General features: G+C 47.3%; 5 non-coding genes across 5 annotated transcripts; 4 read left to right on the top strand and 1 right to left on the bottom strand.

The window, feature by feature from the left end:
• Window positions 1–2120: 2120 nt before the first annotated feature.
• TRNAA-UGC (transfer RNA alanine (anticodon UGC)) lies at window positions 2121–2192 on the bottom strand. Its single transcript has one exon. It is a non-coding gene; the product is annotated as a tRNA-Ala (tRNA).
• A 249-nt stretch (window positions 2193–2441) lies between these two features.
• On the top strand, window positions 2442–2513 carry TRNAD-GUC (transfer RNA aspartic acid (anticodon GUC)). The gene has a single exon. It is a non-coding gene; the product is annotated as a tRNA-Asp (tRNA).
• A 1689-nt stretch (window positions 2514–4202) lies between these two features.
• On the top strand, window positions 4203–4275 carry TRNAF-GAA (transfer RNA phenylalanine (anticodon GAA)). Its single transcript has one exon. It is a non-coding gene; the product is annotated as a tRNA-Phe (tRNA).
• A 511-nt stretch (window positions 4276–4786) lies between these two features.
• Window positions 4787–4858, top strand: TRNAD-GUC (transfer RNA aspartic acid (anticodon GUC)). Its single transcript has one exon. It is a non-coding gene; the product is annotated as a tRNA-Asp (tRNA).
• A 2617-nt stretch (window positions 4859–7475) lies between these two features.
• On the top strand, window positions 7476–7547 carry TRNAA-UGC (transfer RNA alanine (anticodon UGC)). The gene has a single exon. It is a non-coding gene; the product is annotated as a tRNA-Ala (tRNA).
• The last annotated feature ends 2682 nt before the right edge of the window (window positions 7548–10229 follow it).

Below are 10229 nucleotides of genomic sequence, written 5' to 3'. Positions count from 1 at the left end.
CAGGGGTACATGTTTAACATTCCAAAATTACTCACTTTCTCCACAGACTGGCCACTAACCCCAGTGTACCCCCAAACCGGAAGGTCTCCCCTACTCTCCCCACATTCAAGCCATCTTCAAGTTTTGTGGGCCCTACCCCAGAATATGTCCAGAGCCCCCTCGTGCTCCCCAGCTCCACACCCGGGATCTCAGATTCCCACCCCTTGCCCAGCAGACCTCCAGCAGCTTCTGCCTGGCCATGGTGGTGACTTCCTGGCTGGTCTCCCAGCGTCCACCTGCCGGCCTATGGTGTATTCTCCACATGGCAGCCAGAGGGAACCGTGTAACACATATGTCTGATCATGTCCTTTCACATCAGGCCTTCTGGAATCTTTGATGATAAAATTCTAGCCCCTCATACCCTCATTCACCAAACTCCGGACACAGAGCTTGCTTTCTGTCCCTTCAACACAGAGCGCCCCTCCCCCTCCCCCTCCCCCTCCCAGCCTCAGGCCTTAGCACCTGGCATTTCCTCTGCTTCTGCAGACAGACCTCCCTGGCAGCTCTGCACTGCAAGCGCCCACACCCTACCCCTTCGGTCTCCAGCCCATCAGTGTTACTGTGTTGGCAAAACCTACCACTACTCGCTGAATGCAAGTCTCTGGAAGTCAAACTTTGCTTGTCTTATCCGAGAATACCAGGGTACTTAATTAGCACTGTACCTGGGCACACAGTTGGTGCTCAACCAGCATTCGGCGCTTAGGACTCACTGAATACACAGCCAGTTAGTTGCAAAATCCTCCTTAGAAATCAGGGCCTTAATTCCAGTTAAGAAATGGGCAGAGGATCCGAGTAGACACTTTTCCAAAGACATCCAGATGACTAACAGACACATGACAATTTGCTCAACATCACTGCTCATTGGGAAAACACAAAACCACAATGAGATAATCACCTCACATCTGTCAGAATGGCTAAAATTAACAGAAGAAACAACAGGTGTTGGCGAGGATGCAGAGAAAGGGGAATCTTCCTGCACTGTTGGTGAGAATGCAAATTGGTACAGCCACTCTGGAGAACAATATGGAGGGTCCTCAAAAGCTCAAAACAGAACTACCCCACAATCTGGCAATTGCCTACTAGGTATTTACCCAAAGGATACAAAAATACAGATTTGAAGGGATATTTGCACCCCAATGTTTATAGCAGCATTATCAACATTACCCAAACTATGGAGAGAGCCCAAATGTCCACCGGCTGAGGAATGGATAAAGAAGATGTATATATGTACCATGGAATATTACTCAGCCACTAAAAAGAATGAAATCTTGCCATTTGCAATGACATGGATGGAGCTAGAGTGTATTATGTTAAGTGAACTAAGTCAGAGAAAGACAAATACCATATGATCTCACTCGTCTGTGGAATTTAAGAAAGGAAACAGTTGAACACATGGGAATTGGTGGGAGGAGGAGAGAGGGAAACAAACCAGAAGATTCTCTTCACAATAGAGAACAAACAGGGTTGATGGAGGGGGCGGGTGGGGGATGGGGTAGATGGGGGATGGTTATGATGAGCGGTGGGTGTTAAATGTTAAGTGATGAATCACCGAATTGTACTTCTGAAACCAGTATTTCACTGTATGTTAATCTAAAGGTGAGGGCGCCTGGGTGGTTCAGTTGGTTAAGCGACTGCCTGCGGCTCAGGTCATGATCCTGGAGTCTCGGGATCGAGTCCCGCATCGGGCTCCCCGCTCAGCGGGGGTCTGCTGCTCCCTCTGACCCTCTTCCCTCTGTGCTGTCTCTCATTCTTGCTCTCTCAAATAAATAGATAAATATTTTAAATAGTTAATTAATTAATTAATTAAATTTAAAGGAGAAAAAAAAGAAATCACTGCCTGACAGCTCGAATAACTAATAGGAGTGTAAAAACGCAGATTCCTGGGCCTACCTCTGTTCAACTGGAATCTCCAAGGGGGAGGGAGTTACCTGAGCGTCCGCATATGGGAGCAGGCCAGGGAGGTTTCCCGGCGCTGCCCCGGGCGTGCGAGCTTATTTCTCAGACCCACTAATTGGTAGCATCTGGGTCTTCCTTCCTGCTTTGCCCTCCAGTGTGGCGACTTGATTTTAAGCAAGAAAAGGTGGAGATGCCGGGGATTGAACCCGGGGCCTCATACATGCAAAGCATGCGCTCTACCACTGAGCTACATCCCCTGACCGCGAGAACCATCTTCTCGGAATGAGGATATCGGAAGGCACACCTTCGTCCCTTTTGTGCGTTTCTTCCCTCGCAGAGGTTCAGTGTCTCATCGATTCCGAGAGGCCTCTTTGCGCCCAGGAAAGTCCATCAGCCAGAGGCACTAGGCGCTTCATCCGTAAAAGCCCAAGGGGAACGGACAGGTGCAGTGGCAGGACAGCTCTATGTCTATATGAATTGAACCAGACAAATGCCAGCACGGCTCGTCCTCGTTAGTATAGTGGTGAGTATCCCCGCCTGTCACGCGGGAGACCGGGGTTCGATTCCCCGACGGGGAGGCTGATCAATCGTTTTAACAGTAAAACAGGTTTTCCCGGCATTCTTCTTAGGCATTACCGGAGCATGCTACGGGGTTCTCCATAGGTTCCCTCTTAACGTATAAGATATGTGTATATCGTGACCGTGTTATTTCTAATTCCGACGGGCATTACAGTAACGATAACAGCTGGTAACTCAATAGCTCTTACCACGCACGGGGGCATTGACAAGCACAGGTGTGCACTCCTGTGATACCGGCAGGGGCTACCTGGTCATGTCAGGCAGGTGAGGAAGTGCACGCCGAGAGAGCAGCTCCGAAACTTGCCCACGGTTGCATCAATCACAGTCTTCTTGGGACACTGGTTACCTCTGGAAGGAAGGACTGGCATTGGTGGGAACCACTCTCACCTTCCATTCTGTACCTGTTTGCACTGTTTGAATTTTATTTTTCTCCCTCCCTCCCTCCCTCCTTCCTTCCTTCCTTTTTCTCTTCTTTCCTTCCTTTGTTCCTTATTCGGTTTTTACCAAAATGATATACTTAAATGGTTTTTAAAGTACTACAGAGGTAGGGGTTGCGCAGCATTGTCAATGTACTAAATGCTACCAAATTGTTTACTTTGAAATGGTTATTTTTATATTTTGTGAATTTCACCTCAATTTTAAAAAATTACTTAAAAAAAAAGATCAAGACTCGTTTAGGGAAGAAAGGAATGGAAGGGGTGGATGGGAGTGTAAATGGCTTCAGCCCATTCAGAAAGCGCCTGGAAAGCTGTACATTCCACCAACTAACTTGATGATCCTGTGCATGAAATTTTGCCTTTAGGGAAAGGATGCAAAAGGAAAAGCCTACTACAAACAACCTTGGTTTATTTTGCTTCTTAGCATTGTTATTATACGGAATATCTGGTTAGTGTATTTGTGACTGGGCCAGGGGATCATTAGGTGCTTAGCAAAAACACTTATTAAGTGACTTCATCATGAAGCCTCCCCACTCCACATCCTCTCCCAGACATCACTCCCCTTCCATTTCCCCAAAGGAGGGGAAGCAGGGAGCCCCAAACCTGGACGACAACCTGTTGATTTCTTCATGCCTTGAAGCTGAGCAGGTGCCACAGGTATGGCGGCCATGCTTGGAGGCTGGATCTGAGTCACTCACTGCCCCGAGGAAATCACAAACCGGCCAATGTGTCCTCCACACGCCTTGGCTGGTCAGCATCCCTGTCACACCTTAGGCTGCTTGGGGAGTTGCACCCATAGGGTGACCTTGTTCCTATCACAAAGAAGAGAGCTTGAGAAAGTGGAGTTCTGAGCCAGGTACCTACCGTTCGTTCATTCATTCATTTGTTCATTAATTCAAAACATATTTATTAAGCACCTACTACGTGCCAGGTACTGTTCTAGACCTTGAAGGATACAAAATTGACCCTCAGGGGTCTGTCATTTTAACTGGGCAGACAGAGAATGGACAAGGAAAAACAATATGTAAGCTAACAGTAAGCAGTAGGGGGTTGGGGTCGTGCTGGGAGGCGTGATCGGGGAGGTCGTCCTCGGAGGCGGTGACCTTGAAGGACGAGAAGGAGTAGGTGCCTGCGAGCCTGGCAGGCATGCGTCCCAGCTGATCCCGCACTCCCCGCATCGATCCCCAGGCGGAGCGCCCAGGGCTGGCAGCACGACCAGGAGGAGCCGATCGGAGCGCAACAGCACCGGCCGCCGAAATAGCTCAGTTGGGAGAGCGTTAGACTGAAGATCTAAAGGTCCCTGGTTCGATCCCGGGTTTCGGCAGCTCAGTTTTCCTTTTTTCTTTTCCCCCCAAGTGAAAAGGGGTTAAAAAAAACAACACATGAAGAGACGAAGAGAAAAGAGACGACATTAATTCTTTCCAATAAGTTAACGGGTTTCAGTTTATTTAAAAAAGCTCCGAGCGGTATCCATGGGAAACCAGAGCGGAGGGAAACTTCCTTGCAATCTGGGGAATTCCAGGAAGGCTGTGTTTTTCCTGATTCCTTTGCTCCTCTTTCGTAAACGTGTGCTAATCTCTGTTACATGTTTGCTGATGTCTGCTCGTTAATTTTGGCTTCCAGTTTATTAATTTCTGTTCCCCGAATCCTCGCGACTGAATTAAGGACGGAGCAGGGAACAGCCTCTCTAAGGCGGAGTTAAATCGAGGGGGACTTTTGTTCTTCAGTTTTGAAGAAAAAAGAAGAAAACATGGAACCCTTTGATGTGTATTGATACTCAGCGGAATTTGTATGTGCCTTAAAAAGAGTACCTGAAGGGAGGCTGACAGAGCCGGTCCTCGTTAGTATAGTGGTGAGTATCCCCGCCTGTCACGCGGGAGACCGGGGTTCGATTCCCCGACGGGGAGGCTGCGAAGCGTGTTTTTATCCTCATTTCATATTTTTTCCATTCTTCTCCCAAACTAAATTTTTCCACTTTTGCAGAAACTCCTTACTTTGGGAAGATCAACCTGACTAGCCGTCGAGATTCAGTGTGGCAGGCGTCCATCGAGGACCCGGCTGCAGTCACTGTCCAGCTCCCCAGTGTCACATGGTTAGGAGAAAGAAGACCAAGTTCTCGCCCTGCCTGCCGCGGTATTTCCATGGTCTGCATGCCCACAGCGCGGCTGTGAAGTGCTCGGTTTGGACGGTGCTGTCCCGGAACAAGACTGCCAACTTCCAAGGCCAGGAAACGCTCCTTCTGTCGCAAATAATTCCATCCTCTTGTATCTTGCTCGGGGCCCAGGCTGGCCCTTAAAAAAAGGTTTATGGATTTCGGGCAGGAGGTAGGGGGACGCTGCACTGAAACGTCTTCTTGTCTTAACTCCATTGCAGACTCCTTCCTGAGTAGCTGTCAGCCTTCCCAGGCCCCTACTCTTTTCATTTGTTTGTCTGGATTCTCCCCGCCCCCACACAAGCCAGGTACTGTTCTAGGCACTGGGGCTGTAGCGGGAACCGGAGTGGCCTGGCCCCTGCCCTACTAAGCTTATGACACAGACAATAAACAAATGCTATAAAAACAGTCTCCCAGAGTGATAAATGCTGTGAAAACAAAACAAAACAAATGGGAGGGTGTAGAGGGAGTGTGTGGAATGGGCAGGCCCCATTAGTGATGTGTCCCGGAAGGTCTTGCTGAAGACCTGGACAATGAGAAGGAGCCACTCACCAGAAGATCTGGGGAGCACCCCTGCTGGCAGAGGAAAGGGCAAGTGCAAAGGCCCTGAGGTGGAAAGAAGGGGTCGTGCCTGCGGAACAGCAAGGAGACAAGTGTGCCCACAGGAGGGGGAGAGAAGGAAGGGATAAAGTCAGAGAAGTGGATCAGAGGGCCTTGAAGGCCAGACTAAGGAGTTTGGATTCGACTTTAGGGTTTTATGCAGAGAGGAAACACAGTCAGGTTTGTTTTGAGCAGAGTAGTGTGGCAAGAGAGAAAACAGGGGCACCTGCTGAACCGAACACAATCCCTTAGCTTGTTACCAAAGCGTGTCCAAAATGTCACGTATGGCCAAGGCCTCTCCCCACCAGAGTTCACATAATAACAACGGCATTTACCATCCTGAGAACCCACACTAGGGCCAGACCTTGTAGCAGGCGCTGTTCCAAACATTCCGGGCGTAGCTGCTCAATGGCCGCACCCACCTTAGGGAGTAGGCACTACTCAGATCTCCATTTTATGGATGAGGCCCAGGGAGGTGAGGATATGAAATCACAGATGCCAGTCTGGTGTCCTGGGCTCCAGCTCAGTTAGGCCTTTACCCGAGGAGGGTGTCAGGCATCAGCAGGGCCATAAGGGAGCTGACTGGACCAAGGTGGCAGGACAGTTCGGGGTGTGTTCTCCCCATCACAGTAAGTGACTGTTTCCTGCCAGGAAAGCTCAAGCGCTGGTGGAAAGAGGTGAAGCCCCCGTTTTCTGCCCTCTCCTTGCCTTCAGCCGTTCCTTCACCCCTGAGTGACCCCCTGAGGACCTGGAGGATGTGATATAGACATATTCTCTCCCCTGCTGTGCTTCATAAGCACTCTGCACAGCTGTGCTAAGTGACAGTTTAAAATGGTTCTTTTCAGTGGGCTATGCAAAGCGATTCCTCCCTCAAAGCCATGATTCTGGAGCTGGATCTGTTTCTTTTTAATTTGCTTATTTTTATATTTAGAAGAGTTCTCTGGGAGATGGGCAGGTCTGCAAACCTCAGGCTTACTGAAGACTGGATTTTTTTTTTTTTTTAGTTTTTCTTGTAGTGTTCCATGATTCATTGTTTGCGTATAACACCCAGTGCTCCATGCAGAACGTGCCCTCTTTAATACCCATCACCAGGCTAACCCATCCCCCCTCTAGAACCCTCAGTTTGTTTTTCAGAGTCCATCGTGTCTCATGGTTCATCTCCCCCTCCTATTTCCCCCCCTTCATTCTTCCCCTCCTGCTATCGTCTTCTTCTAACATATAATGTATTATCTGCTTCAGAGGTACAGATCTGTGATTCAACAAGACTGGATACTTTTTATTAAGTCTTTTGATTCCAGTATAGTTAACATACAGTGTTATGTTAGTGTCAGGTGTACAATACAGTGACAACACTTCTATACGTCACCTGGTGCGCATCACGACAGGTGCGCTCCTCAGTCCCTCCCCATCACCTATTTCACCCTGGAATGGTTTTAAAGGACTGGCAACCAGACATTTCTGGATAGAGGTGTAATTAGGGCAACACCCTTATTTATTGGAAAGAAACTCATTTTCCTTCCCTTCTTTTCCGTGATGAGCAACATTCAAAAAATAGGTCAATTTCCCTTTGTTCCTCAGTCCTGAAAGCAGCTAGAATTTCAGCTGCAGGGCTATACAGAATGGGCCTATTTGGGAATATTTATTTTGGTTTGCTTATGCTAATCCCCAACACACATTTAATTATACAAAATTTTAACTTAGGAAAACAGGGGGAAAAAAATCTCAAGTATAGAGTATAGCAGAGAAATTCAGAGAACAAGGCAAAAGGGGAGGGGGATGTAGCTCAGTGGTAGAGCGCATGCTTTGCATGTATGAGGCCCCGGGTTCGATCCCCGGCATCTCCACCATGTGTTTTTCTGATTCTTTTCTACTCCTGTTCTTCATCATTAAAGCGCCATTTAAGTGATTATTACTCCTCCTCTAGTCACTACTTGGAGGTGGGATTTTCACAATAGGCATGATCCTGTGTTTCTGAAACCCATAACACCCCTGATGTACTTTTGTTGGAAGAGGCTAAGGGGAGCTGTTAGCAGACAAATGCAATGCAGCAAAGATCACCTGATCACTGAAACCACAGTGAGAAAGATCAACTGGCAAGGTCACAGTCCTTTTCCTGGCACTGTGACTGCAGTAAAAGGCCCCCAGCCCTGGTGACTGATTCCTCGCCATCAGAGGGCAAGTGCGGAAGGTGTGACGGTGTTGGCCCTTGCCCTTTATTTGTGCTGTTAATAACCAACCAGTCTGGGAGTGACCCAAAAGGAAACCAGCATTCCTGGCAGGCAGGATTTTGTTTCCTGCTTCATCAGCAACAGGTCACTAATGAATGAATGAATGGCTTTGATGCACATACTGTTCATGTTTATATTTACACATGATCTGTATTTTATCATTAAAGAACAAAGATGTATTTTATTAAAAGAAGGGATCCTATTGCATTCTGTGGGTCCCGTTCTTTGTCTGCAGTAATAATGAATTCCTCACCCATCAAATCCTGTCTCTCATGTGACTTGGCCTCATATTTTAAAGCATAAAGCCTTCTCATCTTAGATGTGGGGGGACGTGACTCTTTGCAAAGCGTTCACTTCTGAGATGAAACTGAAATTTGTGAGATGACTCACCTGCTGTGTGGTGGCGTTTTGGTGAGCTTCTGTGAAGGTTATTTCTCTCCAAATGTCAACAAGGTTTTAAGGGAACAAAATGTTGAGGTAATTTCTAAAGTTATCAGGCCTAACATGAAAGTAATTATATGCTTCTCTTTTTACTTTGTATCTTATAAATATTTCTAATAGCACACTGACAAGCACACGCATGATGAGGCATGTTGGGGAATGTAGCTGCCTAGAAAAGCTGTAGTGAATCTTTGAAAAATATGTCTTTTTCAACTATTACATTTTATTTTACACTTAAAAAAAACAAAGCTCATTATATGACATCGCTGGAGTAGTCAAATTCAAAGAGACGGAAAGTAGAAGAGTGGATGCCAGGTGCTGGGGGAAGGGGGAATGGGGAATTTTTTTTTTTTTAAGATTTTATTTATTTATTTGAGATGGCGGGGGAGGGGGGGGGAAAGAGAGAGGATCTCAAGCTGACTCCATGATTGTAGAGCCTGCTGCGGGGCTCGATTCCCTGACCCGGAGATCACAGCCTGAGCCAAGATCAAGAGTTGGAAGCCCAATGACTGAGCCACCCAGACACCCCAGGGAGATTTTTTATTACCTATTTTTAAAGATTTTATTTATTTGAGAGAGAGAGTGTGTGAGAGAGCACAAGCAGGGGGAGCAGCAGAGAGAGAGGGAGAAGCCGACTCCCGGCGGAGCAGGGAGCCTGATGTGGGGCTCGATGTGGGGCTCGATTCCAGGACCCTGAGATCATGACGTGAGCCGAAGGCAGACTGAGCCACCCAGGCGCCCCACAGGGAGCTTTGTTTAATGAGGGCAGAGGATCAGGTTTCCAAGATGAAAGAATTCTGGAGATGGATGGTGGTGATGGTTGCACAACAATGTGAATATTGAAGGATAGTAGCATATGCCAGTCCCAAATATGCCACTTTGATATTACTTTGAGCTGAAGTCACTTGAAAAATAGCAGACAGGAGGAGAGGATGTCTGTGAACTCCCTTTTGTCTTACTTGCAGAGCCTTCCAACGGGCTCAGCGGTTGTAGAACCCCTCACTGGAGCTTCACCAACCAGGGAAGACTGGCTCCTGTCACAGGACAGGAGACTAGAAGTAATGCTATAGGACAGACTTTAGGGTTTGAAGCCGATGGCAAAGAAAGAATTCTTGAGACATCTTTGGTGCACAAGGGTGGTTTTATTCAAGCACAGAGACAGGACCCGTGGGCAGAACGGTCATGAGGAGTGGCCCATTATATACTTTCACGTTGGGAGGGGGTTAGGGAGAGCGTAAGTCTCTAAGGAATTTTGGAAGCAAGGTTTCCAGGATCTTGAGGGGGCTAGCTGTTGTTGGGAAAAGGTCATTTACTGCCGTCTAATAAAACCTTAGTCACGAACCCCTTCAGATGTATATCGGTGGGCCATATGCTTGGGGGGTGATTGCCAATACGTATCTCGGGGGTTTAGAGATAAAGGAAATTTCTAAAGAAATTTTTATATGTTAAAGTAGACTTACAGGATCCTGGGGGGTGCGGGTCCAGCTAGAATTGTCTTTTGCCCTTAGCAAAGTATCAACTTCAAGGCAGCTGAGTCCCCAGAGAAATGTCACTCTGCCTGTTTCAAGGACTTGTCAAGGGACTGTAGGTAGTAAGGAAATTTAATAATTTTTCGTCTGCCTTTATTTCCCACATCAGTTAGACACTAAACTGTCACAGACTATCCTACCTCCCATCTATTCTATTCATCTTTCCTAAAAACCATTTACTTTCCACTGAGAGGCCTATATTCCCCTTCTCTTTCCCTATTAAGATGGCATTTGAGCCTAACTTCTTAAAACCACCTCTGAGTTACTCATTTTCCCCTGGGTATCTCCCATGTATACCTGAAATATACATGTTAATAAACTTCTGGGG

Source organism: Eumetopias jubatus, unplaced genomic scaffold, assembly GCF_037043125.1.
Source record: "Eumetopias jubatus isolate StellerSeaLion01/CBP00866 unplaced genomic scaffold, mEumJub1_p1.0 scaffold_16, whole genome shotgun sequence".
Taxonomy (NCBI): Eukaryota; Metazoa; Chordata; class Mammalia; order Carnivora; family Otariidae; genus Eumetopias; species Eumetopias jubatus.
The sequence above is the reverse complement of the archived record's forward strand: the minus strand, read 5'-3'. Positions and strand labels throughout refer to the sequence as shown.